At 43.9% G+C, this 11,193-nt stretch overlaps 1 long non-coding RNA gene across 1 annotated transcript; it reads right to left on the reverse strand.

Moving 5' to 3' along the window:
- Nucleotides 1–3,283: 3,283 nt before the first annotated feature.
- On the reverse strand, nucleotides 3,284–4,743 carry LOC115407586 (uncharacterized). Its single transcript, XR_003933642.1, has 3 exons — nucleotides 4,672–4,743; nucleotides 4,532–4,591; nucleotides 3,284–3,863 (listed from the first exon to the last, which is right to left on the reverse strand). It is a non-coding gene; the product is annotated as an uncharacterized LOC115407586 (long non-coding RNA).
- Nucleotides 4,744–11,193: the final 6,450 nt, after the last annotated feature.

Below are 11,193 nucleotides of genomic sequence, written 5' to 3' on the forward strand. Positions count from 1 at the left end.
TGTGATGGAAATTATATCATATATCAGTGTTACATATGCAGTAAAAAAATCACATAATTTACATGTTTGTTCTGACTTTATCCTCTAAACCAGCATCTTCAATTGGTTCAAGAATAAAATTAATGCCTGTCTCAGTTTTGTGAGGCGACACTGGATTGGCACAAGGGGGGATCTGGGAAGCAGACACTGGCTGAGATGTGAAAAGTGGCACAGGTCTCTGCTGGATCTCACCGCCTGTCTCCTTGAAACACTCCATAAAACATAAAGTCAATTGTTCATTTTCATTTGTCAATATTTAGTTGTGTATTTATTTTTATAAGGACCTGATTGGAGGCGCCCTGAACAGCTTCAGGGTGATGGACTTCAGACTGTGGCTCTGAAGGATCCTGTCAGAGATGCCAGAAGGACCCCTCCTGAAGTAAACTCTCACTCTCCCCGGGAAGACACTAAAGCTCTTCATTATTTTCTAAGCGAAATAACAACACAGAGAAGAAATCAACAGTATTTGTTGTGTGAAAAAGCTCTTATAACAAAGTCGAACACTGCCAGTAGTCAAGTAAACTCAAGCCACACATCACCATTACATCTGACACCCACGAATTCTTAGATCCTCTAACCACATCCTAAAACTCTTCACTGAAATAGAAGCATATAAATAGGAGCTAATCACTTTTTAAACCAAAAGTATCAGATGAAAATATACAAAAGTAAAAGTATTTCACAGATTTTCCAAACAAATAAAAAGTGTCTATTATATTTCATGAAGAAATGTGTTGAAAGCAAATGAGGAATAAGAACACAGACTGTATATTTACAGATAGTGCACTGTGCTACATCAGAAACTGCATAGACTCCGTCACAGTGAACAAAGAGATCCGCGTCTTCCCCCACCAGAAGCTCTGGATGAATCGGGAGGTCCAGCAACTGCTGCGGGAGACAAACACCGCCTTCAGAGCTGGTAACAGTGAACTCTACAGCACAGCTCGAGCCAACCTGAAGAGAGGCATCAAAGAGGCCAAGGCAGAATACAGGAGGAGGATTGAGGTCAGCCTGGACAGCAACAACAGTCGGCAGGTGTGGCAGGACATCCAACACCTCACCAACTTCCAGAACAACCCAGGAGCCGCGGAAGGCGACCTCGCACTGGCAGAGGAGCTGAACTTACAACTTACACCAGTCCCACACCAACACACTCCTCGGCCTCGAGGAACATGAGGTGAGACGCACCCTGCGGTCCATTAATCCAAGGAAAGCAGCGGGACCGGAGGGCATCCCTGGACGTATGCTGAGGGACTGTGCAGACCAACTGGCTGGAGTCTTCACCAGGATCTTCAACCAATCCCTGACGCAGTCCACTGTCCCATCCTGCCTGAAGTCCTCCACCATTGTCCCTGTGCACGAGAAACCTCACATTGAGAGAATCAGGATTACTACTGCAACAACACATCATCAGTAGGGCAACACTAACCTGTCTCATGACGGTCTAATCCCAGCTCACGTTCCCTATTAGTGGGTGAACAATCCAACACTTAGTGAATTCTGCTTCACAATGATAGGAAGAGCCGACATCGAAGGATCAAAAAGCGATGTAGCTATGAACGCTTGGCCGCCACAAGCCAGTTATCCCCTGTGGTAACTTTTCCATGCCACCCTCACCCATCTGGAGCGGCAGGGGAGCTATATGCAGATGCTCTTCGTGGATCACAGCTCTGCATTTGCATTCAACATCATGACCATATTATATGATCTACTGTTACCATGACACTGGGATTGTTTGTTGTGTGTTTGTTCTTGTCGTTTGTTTCTGTATCTTAAGGATATCTATTTGCTTTGTGTGGGCACCCGGGCCCCCTATCATAAGCTTTAAATAGCTTTTTAGGGCGTGACCCCTTCATACATCAAGTTACTATTACATCTGTATGCAGCATGTACTGTATTTTATGTTATGTTATGATGTGTGAAAAAATAAACTGAACTGAACTGAACTAATCATTCTCCCACATAAACTGGTGGTCAAGCTGGGGGACCTGGGGCTTCCTCAGGCAATGTGCATGTGGATTAGCAGCTTCCTCTCTGGTCGAAGACAGAGTCAGGGTGGACCATCACACATCCTCAGCCCTGAACCTCAGTACTGGCTCTCCCCAGGGCTGTGTGCTGAGGCCCCTGCTGTACTCTCTGTACACATTTGACTGCACCCCCGCCAATCACAAAAAGGTTTGCTGACGACACCACGGTGGTGGGACTCATTTCGGGGGGTGACGAGTCTGCCTGCAGAGACGAGGTGGTGCGGCTGTCGACATGGTGCTCAGACAACAACTCCTCCTGAACACCTCCAAGACCAAAGAGCTGATCATGGACTTCAGGAGGAAGAAGACAGAGATTTCTCCTCTCACCATCAGCGGGGACTGTGTGGAGAGGGTAGCTGACTTCCGTTTCCTGGGAGTCCACATAGAGGAGAACTTGGCCTGGAGTATTAACACATCTGAGCTGCTGAAAAAGGCCCAGCAGAGACTGTGTTTTCTGAGGATCCTCAGAAAGGAGAACATCACACAGAGACTGCTGGTGTCCTTCTACCGGGCCGCCTTAGAGAGCATTTTAACATCCTGCATAAGCATCTAGGACAGCAGCTGCACAGTAACTCAGAGGAAAGCTCTCCAGGGGGTCATCAACACCACACAGAAGGTCATTGGCTGCCCTCTCCCCACACTGGAAAACCTGCACAGCTCCTCCCACCGAGCATTTTTCGGTCTAAATGACGTCTAATTGTTCTTCGACGTCTAGTCTAAAATTGGTCTACCAGTGGTCTAAAAATGAAAGTTTTTTAGCGGTCTAAGCTAGACGTCTTTTAGCCGTCTATTAGCCGTCTTTTAGCCGTCTACGTCTGTACGCCTCGTCTCATCTTAGACGTTTAAATAACCACTAATATACGTCTATTTGTAGACGTCTAAACTTAGACGTTTATTAGACGTTCATTTATATACCAAATTTATACGCCTCTTCTGATCTTAGACGTTTAAATAACCGCTAATGAACGTCTATTTATAGACGTATAAATTTAGACGTTTGCTAGACATTTACTTTTGTACCAGATCTAAACCCCTTACAAAAACTACTCGTCTTATAGATGTCTATTGAACGTATTAAGATATTCTAATAAAAATGCAGCCATTGCAATTTTTTTATTATTCACCAGAAACCTGTATTTTAACATTTTTTTTTAATCTGAGCTCCTTTTTTAACCATTAGTACTGTAATCTAAACCAATACCTTTTAAATAAAATTCAAAAATATGAATGTCCAAAAAATATTTTTAATTTTTTTACACCACCAAAAGAGAAGCACAAACTCTAATACAAACTACCGACATAAAATATAAGAAACATTTTTTTTTTTTTTAAATGTAACCAACTTCAGGGTATGTACACGTCACATACTAGGTTCGTAGGAGCCGAGTGAAACAACAACCACTGGACACAGAGGCAGAATGATTTGAAACTCTTTAGTTCCACAAAGATCTTAACAATACAAAACACAATAACATTACAATCTTGGGCCCATATACTAAGAAATAAAATAAAATAAATAAATGTCCAAATGGGAGTGTTCCTCGGTGGTTTGGATCCAAAAGTCAAAGTCAAAAGTCAAAAGTCAAGGATATCCAAGGAAAGCTTTCGTTGGTGCCGGTCAGTTGGACTGACACAAATCCTACCACTGAATCTGTTAAGTGGTGTGGCGGAATTAAAAGTTCTGCTTGAAGCACCGAAGGTGGACTGGGAGCTCGCCATCAGTTGGATCGCTCATCAGCTTCGTCAGACATGAAAGCTGAAGCTTCACTCTTTCCAAGCATCACAATAGAACCTGACCTGTATTTAGAAAACAGGTTTACAATCCAATTCAACGCACAGAACCTCTTCAAATGATCACCTAAATGTTCAGTTCAAGGTGGTTGTACAACACTGATAATCTTTATGAAACAGGAATCAAAATACTATGGGTTACATGCTGAAAACCATAATTAATCTTAACAATTAAGAGTTTATCATGTCAAAATGTATTTTAATCAATTCAAAGGAATAATGTTTTAAAGATTTCATTCAACCAAGGAATTCTTACTTCTACATGAAGGCATAACATGTGCTTCCTCATGTGTTTCTCTCATTTTCTAGTTTTTTTTTAACATCAGAGAAGAGATTTTCACTGAAATACATCAGTTCTCATAACCTAACTAACTTAAATTACAGCTTTGCTGCTTCTAAGCAACTTAAATGAACTTAAAATGACTTCTTGTACTCCTGAACACATTTTAACTTCGCATCACATGTGCAAAAGATGAGGCATTTCACACAGTGAAACTCTCATAATGTGCTCATTCCAGTCAAATTTCACCATCAATCCAATAATATAAATGCTTTTAAGTGCAAAACATGAATCAAAAACAACTTAAGATGTACAAAACACCCTTAATTGAAACAGCATGGTCGCCTCACATCTCCACATACACACACATTGCAACACGTGGGGACGAGCTTACCAATGGTTTTTTCAGGAGAAACGCGGCCGGAAAGAGCTTCAACGACGGTTTTTCCTCTCTCTGAAACGGAGTTTTCGGAGCATGGTATCAACAACTACTTCATTTCTCAGTTTGACTGCGAAATTGTACAGTTTTCATACCTTTTTTCCCGTTTTTCTCTCTCACGCGGAAGTGAAGTGGCGTGCTCCATCTGTGTATTAGTGAGGTTAAACTGCTTCACTAGCGCGGCCTACTACTTCCGGTCTTCAAAATAAACTTCAGGTTTTTCAAAGTAAAATACAAAACACTTATAAACATAAGGAAATAATTAAATAATGACTGCAAATTAATGGATTGTATTTATTAACCCTTCTGGAGGTTGGTCATTGCAGTGAAAAAATAGAACAACTTGTAAATACAAAATTAAAACCAGAACAATAACAACAACAACATTTTTTTTTATATATATATTTTTGTTTGTTTGTTTTATTGCTGCAAACCAAACCTTTAAAATAAAACTACACCACTGGTGTCCTGGGTCTCCTGTACCCCCCTCCACCAGTCCGAGCTGGGTCCTGTTTGAAATGGAGTCCCATGGCCAAGCGGATTTGGTCGTCTGTAGCCTCCTTAAAATTCTTCCGAATTGCTTCTGCAAACAAAGCAATAGAACAAATGAAGAAAAACTGCAAATGTGGCTGCCTAATGTATTATGAATTATGGTGAATTATGTGTATTATGGTCAAGTATTGGCATCTGAATATATCTTGTCTTCGAAGTTAAACAGTAAAATGTTTGGAAAATAGCCGAAGCAGAAGCTTTTAACCTCAATTCCTACAGAGAGAGCAGGCCCTTAATTAAAATAAGCAAATGCTAAATTAATGAATGACGGTAAAAAGACCAAACATTGCAAAAATAAAAAAATTTCTGTAGTAGTTGCTTCGACACCCACCTCTGTATGCCTGAAACAGCACTTCTTCGACCAACTTTTCCGCCGTTGTTTCAGTACACTGGAGCACATGTGCACAAGGATTTCACAGTTGGAAGTAGCGCAGTCCACAGGCACAAGTTGAAGGCGTTTTCAGGTTATGGTCGTACAATCTCCACAAGACTGCAAAGTAGTTCAGTTTTATCACGGACTACTTCTCTTTGAGCAGAATAGCGTTTTCCCAGAAGTGGTTGCACGGTGCGTCACGTGAGCGTAGTACACCAAAGAGGTTTTTGTCAACAACGAAAGCAACATGGCGGCAGTCAGCGTTACAGAGGCTGAGAAAACACAACCGACATCTAATAATCTAAGGGAATCTCAAAACACACAACGATGACAAGTCGAGCGCGCAGCGCTCGACCACAGACATCATTCAACATGTCCAGACACACACACACCGACACGCACTCACACATACGCGTGTACAAACACAAAAACGCACACACACACACGAATTTTCGAGCGCGCAGCGCTCGACCACAGGCCTTTCACACACTCAAACGTACAAAAATGACAAGTCGAGCGCACAGCGCTCGACCTCAGACATAGGCCAACATGTCCAGACACACACACCCCGACATGCACTCATACACACGTGTACAAATACAATAAACGCACACACACTCTCACACACAAACATGACTTGTCGAGCGCGTAGCGCTCGACCACAGACATTCACACTCGCAAACACCTCACAGATGTGTCGGGCTTGTTGAGACCTTTCCGAAAATATATAACATGTGGGCGAAATAATGGCAGAAAAAAAAAAGCATATTGTTTTTGCAAAAAATATTTAGGCCCGAGCCCCTGGCCTGCCAAGGGCGAAGGGCCTATTGTTTCTGCAACACAGACAACGACTAGTCGAGCGCGCAGCGCTCGACCTCAGGCCTTTCACACTCTCAAAACACACAACGATGACAAGTCGAGCACGCAGCGCTCGACCACAGACATCATACAACATGTCCAGACACACACACACCGACACGCACTCACACATACGCGTGTACAAACACAAAAACGCACACACAGACAACGACTAGTCGAGCGCACAGCGCTCGACCTCAGGCCTTTCACACTCTCAAAACACACAACGATGACAAGTCGAGCGCGCAGCGCTCGACCACAGACATCATACAACATGTCCAGACACATACACCCCGACATGCACTCATACATACGTGTACAAATACAAAAAACGCACACACACTCTCACACACAAACATGAATTGTCGAGCACGTAGCGCTCGACCACAGACATTCACACTCTCAAACACCTCACAGACGCGTCCGGCTTGTTGAGACCTTTCCGAAAATATATAACATGTGGGCGAAATAACGGCGGAAAAAAAAATCGCATATTGTTTTTGCAAAAAATATTTAGGCCCAAGCCCCTGGCCTGCCAAGGGCGAAGGGCCTATTGTTTCTGCAACACAGACAACGACTAGTCGAGCGCACAGCGCTCGACCTCAGGCCTTTCACACTCTCAAAACACACAACGATGACAAGTCGAGCGCGCAGCGCTCGACCTCAGACATCATTCAACATGTTCAGACACACACACACCGACACGCACTCACACATACACATGTACAAACACAAAAACGCACACACACACACGAATTTTCGAGCGCGTAGCGCTCGACCAAGGCCTTTCACACGCTCAAATGTACAAAAATGACAAGTCGAGCGCGCAGCGCTCGACCTCAGACATAGGCCACCATGTCCAGACACACACACCCCAACATGCACTCATACACACGTGTACAAATACAAAAAACGCACACACACTCTCACACACAAACATGACTTGTCGAGCGCATAGCGCTCGACCACAGACATTCACACTCTCAAACACCTCTCAGACGCGTCGGGCTTGTCGAGACCTTTCCGAAAATATATAACATGTGGGCGAAATAATGGCAGAAAAAAAAATTGCATATTGTTTTTGCAAAAAATATTTAGGCCCGAGCCCCTGGCCTGCCAAGGGCGAAGGGCCTATTGTTTTGCAACACAGACGACTAGTCGAGCGCGCAGCGCTCGACCTCAGGCCTTTCACACTCTCAAAACACACAACGATGACAAGTCGAGCGCGCAGCGCTCGACCACAGACATCATTCAACATGTCCAGACACACACACACCGACACGCACTCACACATACGCGTGTACAAACACAAAAACGCACACACACACACTATTTTTCGAGCGCGCAGCGCTCGACCACAGGCCTTTCACACACTCAAACGTACAAAAATGACAAGTCGAGCGCGCAGCGCTCGACCTCAGACATAGGCCAACATGTCCAGACACACACACCCCGACATGCACTCATACACACGTGTGCAAATACAAAAAACGCACACACACTCTCACACACACACATGACTTGTCGAGCGCGTAGCGCTCGACCACAGACATTAACACTCTCAAACACCTGACAGACGCGTCGGGCTTGTCGAGACCTTTCCGAAAATATATAACATGTGGGCGAAATAATGGCAGAAAAAAAAAAAGCATATTGTTTTTGCAAAAAATATTATTAGGCCCGAGCCCCTGGCCTGCCAAGGGCGAAGGGCCTATTGTTTCTGCAACACAGACAACGACTAGTCGAGCGCGCAGCGCTCGACCTTAGGCCTTTCACACTCTCAAAACACACAACGATGAGAAGTCGAGCGCGCAGCGCTCGACCACAGTCTTCATTCAACATGTCCAGACACACACACACCGACACGCACTCACACATACACGTGTGCAAACACAAAAACGCACACACACACACGAATTTTCGAGCGCGAAGCGCTCGACCACAGGCCTTTCACACACTCAAACGTACAAAAATGACAAGTCGAGCGCGCAGCGCTCGACCTCAGACATAGGCCAACATATCCAGACACATACACCCCGACATGCACTCATACACACGTGTACAAATACAAAAAACGCACACACACTCTCACACACAAACATGAATTGTCGAGCGCATAGCGCTCGACCACAGGCGTTCACACTCTCAAACACCTCACAGACGCGTCGGGCTTGTCGAGACCTTTCCGAAAATATATAACATGTGGGCGAAATAATGGCAGAAAAAAAAAAAAGCATATTGTTTTTGCAAAAAATATTATTCTTTCTTTCTTTCTTTCTTCTTCTTCTTCTTCTTCTTCTTCTTCTTCTTCTTCTTCTTCTTCTTCTTCTTCTTCTTCTTCTGCTCTTTAAACTGGAATTTGACCCCCTGAACATGCTCGAAAACTCACCAAATTTTGCACAAAATTCAGTTCCGGTGAAAAATTTTTTTTAATATGTGTTTCAATATTGGGATTTAAAAATTGACTCTACAGCGCCACCTGCAAAACCCAAAATGCATTGCGTCAATGGGAGGGGGTCCGCAAAAAACTTTGTCGTACAGCCACAAAATTCGGTATACACATGCGTGTTGTCGGGACAAACAAAAAATATTATTATGACCCCGCCTTCAAAACGGCAGGAAAGCAGCGAGCTGGGATTGAATTTTCAAAAATGCCGAGTCAGCGTTTTCCAGGGCGTCGTACAAAATGTTCGTTTTGATCGCGCGCTTCTCCAAATGAGCTGAAATTTGGTGGACACCATCTACACAAGTAGACAATTAAAAGTTATCCAATTCACAAATCTTCAGACCACGGTTTCCGCGTGGCAACGCCGCAAAGTTGATGTCAAATTTTGCCATTTTTTCAGTGTCATAAATGGCTGCCATTCGTACATAACAGATCCAATCTCAGCCAAATACGAAACACTTAATGACCCTTCTTATCTGGACACATTGACAGTGAAATTTTGAAAATCTGCGTTACAGCGCCCCCTACAGAATCAAAATAAAATCTGTATGGGGAGTCAAATTATTAGTTTATCAGAAAGGAATGGAATTTGGCTGATAATTCCTTCATGTCGTCCCGATCAAAAAAGCAAATGGTAACCATATTGTAATATCAACGCTGTTGCCGTGGCGATGGCTGAAGTTCCCCATGTTATTCTAATGGGCCCGAGTGAAAAATCTCCCATCAAATCAAATGTACTTGTTGCCATGGAAATGTGCCAAATTTGACAAACATCAATGAAAGAATAAAACGGGGCGGGTCAGGTAAGCGGCGGGCGAGGGCCTTTTGACGCCGCTCGCGGCTTTAATTCTTTCTTCTTCTTCTTCTTCTTCTTCTGCTCTTTAAACTGGAATTTGACCCCCTGAACATGCTCGAAAACTCACCAAACTTTGCACAAAATTCAGTTCCGGTGAAAAATTTTTTTTAATATGTGTTTCAATATTGGGATTTAAAAATTGGCCCTACAGCGCCACCTGCAAAACCCAAAATGCATTGCGTCGATGGGAGGGAGTCTGCAGTAAACTTTGTCGTACAGCCACAAAATTCGATATACACATGCGCCTTGTTGGGACAAACAAAAAATATTATTATGACCCCACCCTCAAAGCAGCAGTAAAGCAGCTATCTGGGATTGAATTTTAAAAAATGCTGAGTCAGCCTTTTCCAGGGCGTCGTACAAAATGTTCGTTTTGATCGCGCGCTTCTCCAAATGAGCTGAAATTTGGTGGACACCATCTACACGAGTAGACAATTAAAAGTTATCCAATTCACAAATCTTCAGACCACGGTTTCCGCGTGGCAACGCCGCAAAGTTGATGTCAAATTTTGCCATTTTTTCAATGTGATAAATGGCTGCCATTTCGACATAATGACTCCAATCCAAACCAAATTTTAAACACTGATTAATCCTTCCTTCCTGGACACATTGACAGTGAAATTTTGAAAATTGGTGTTCCAGCGCCCCCTACAGAATCAAAAAAAAATCTGTATGGGGAGTAAAATTATTAGTTTATCAGAAATGAATGGAATTTGGGTGATAATTCCTTCATGTCGTCCCGATCAAAAAAGCAAATGGTAACCATGTTGTAATTTCAACGGTGTTGCCGTGGTGATGGCTGAAGTTCCCCATGTTATTCTAATGGGTCCAAGTGAAAAATCTTCCATCAAATCAAATGTACTTGTTGCCATGGAAATGTGCCAAATTTGACAAACATCAGTAAAAGAATAAAACGGGGCGGGTCAGGTAAGCGGCGGGCGAGGGCCTTTTGACGCCGCTCGCGGCTTTAATTAGGCCCGAGCCCCTGGCCTGCCAAGGGCGAAGGGCCTATTGTTTCTGCAACACAGACAACGACTAGTCGAGCGCGCAGCGCTCGACCTCAGGCCTTTCACACTCTCAAAACACACAACGATGACAAGTCGAGCGCGCAGCGCTCGACCACAGATGTCATGCAACATGTCCAGACACACACACACCGACATGCACTCACACATACGCGTGTACAAACACAAAAACGCACACACACACACGATTTGTCGAGCGCATAGCGCTCGACTAAGGCCTTTCACACACTCAAACGTCCAGAAATGACAAGTCGAGCGCGCAGCGCTCGACCTCAGACATAGGCCAACATGTCCAGACACACACACCCCAACATGCACTCATACACACGTGTACAAATACAAAAAACGCACACACACTCTCACACACAAACATGACTTGTCGAGCGCATAGCGCTCGACCACAGACATTCACACTCTCAAACACCTCACAGACACGTCGGGCTTGTCGAGACCTTTCCAAAAATATATAACATGTGGGCGAAATAATGGCAGAAAAAAAAAAAGCAT

Source organism: Salarias fasciatus, chromosome 2 (genome assembly GCF_902148845.1).
Source record: "Salarias fasciatus chromosome 2, fSalaFa1.1, whole genome shotgun sequence".
In the NCBI taxonomy this organism is placed as follows: domain Eukaryota; kingdom Metazoa; phylum Chordata; class Actinopteri; order Blenniiformes; family Blenniidae; genus Salarias; species Salarias fasciatus.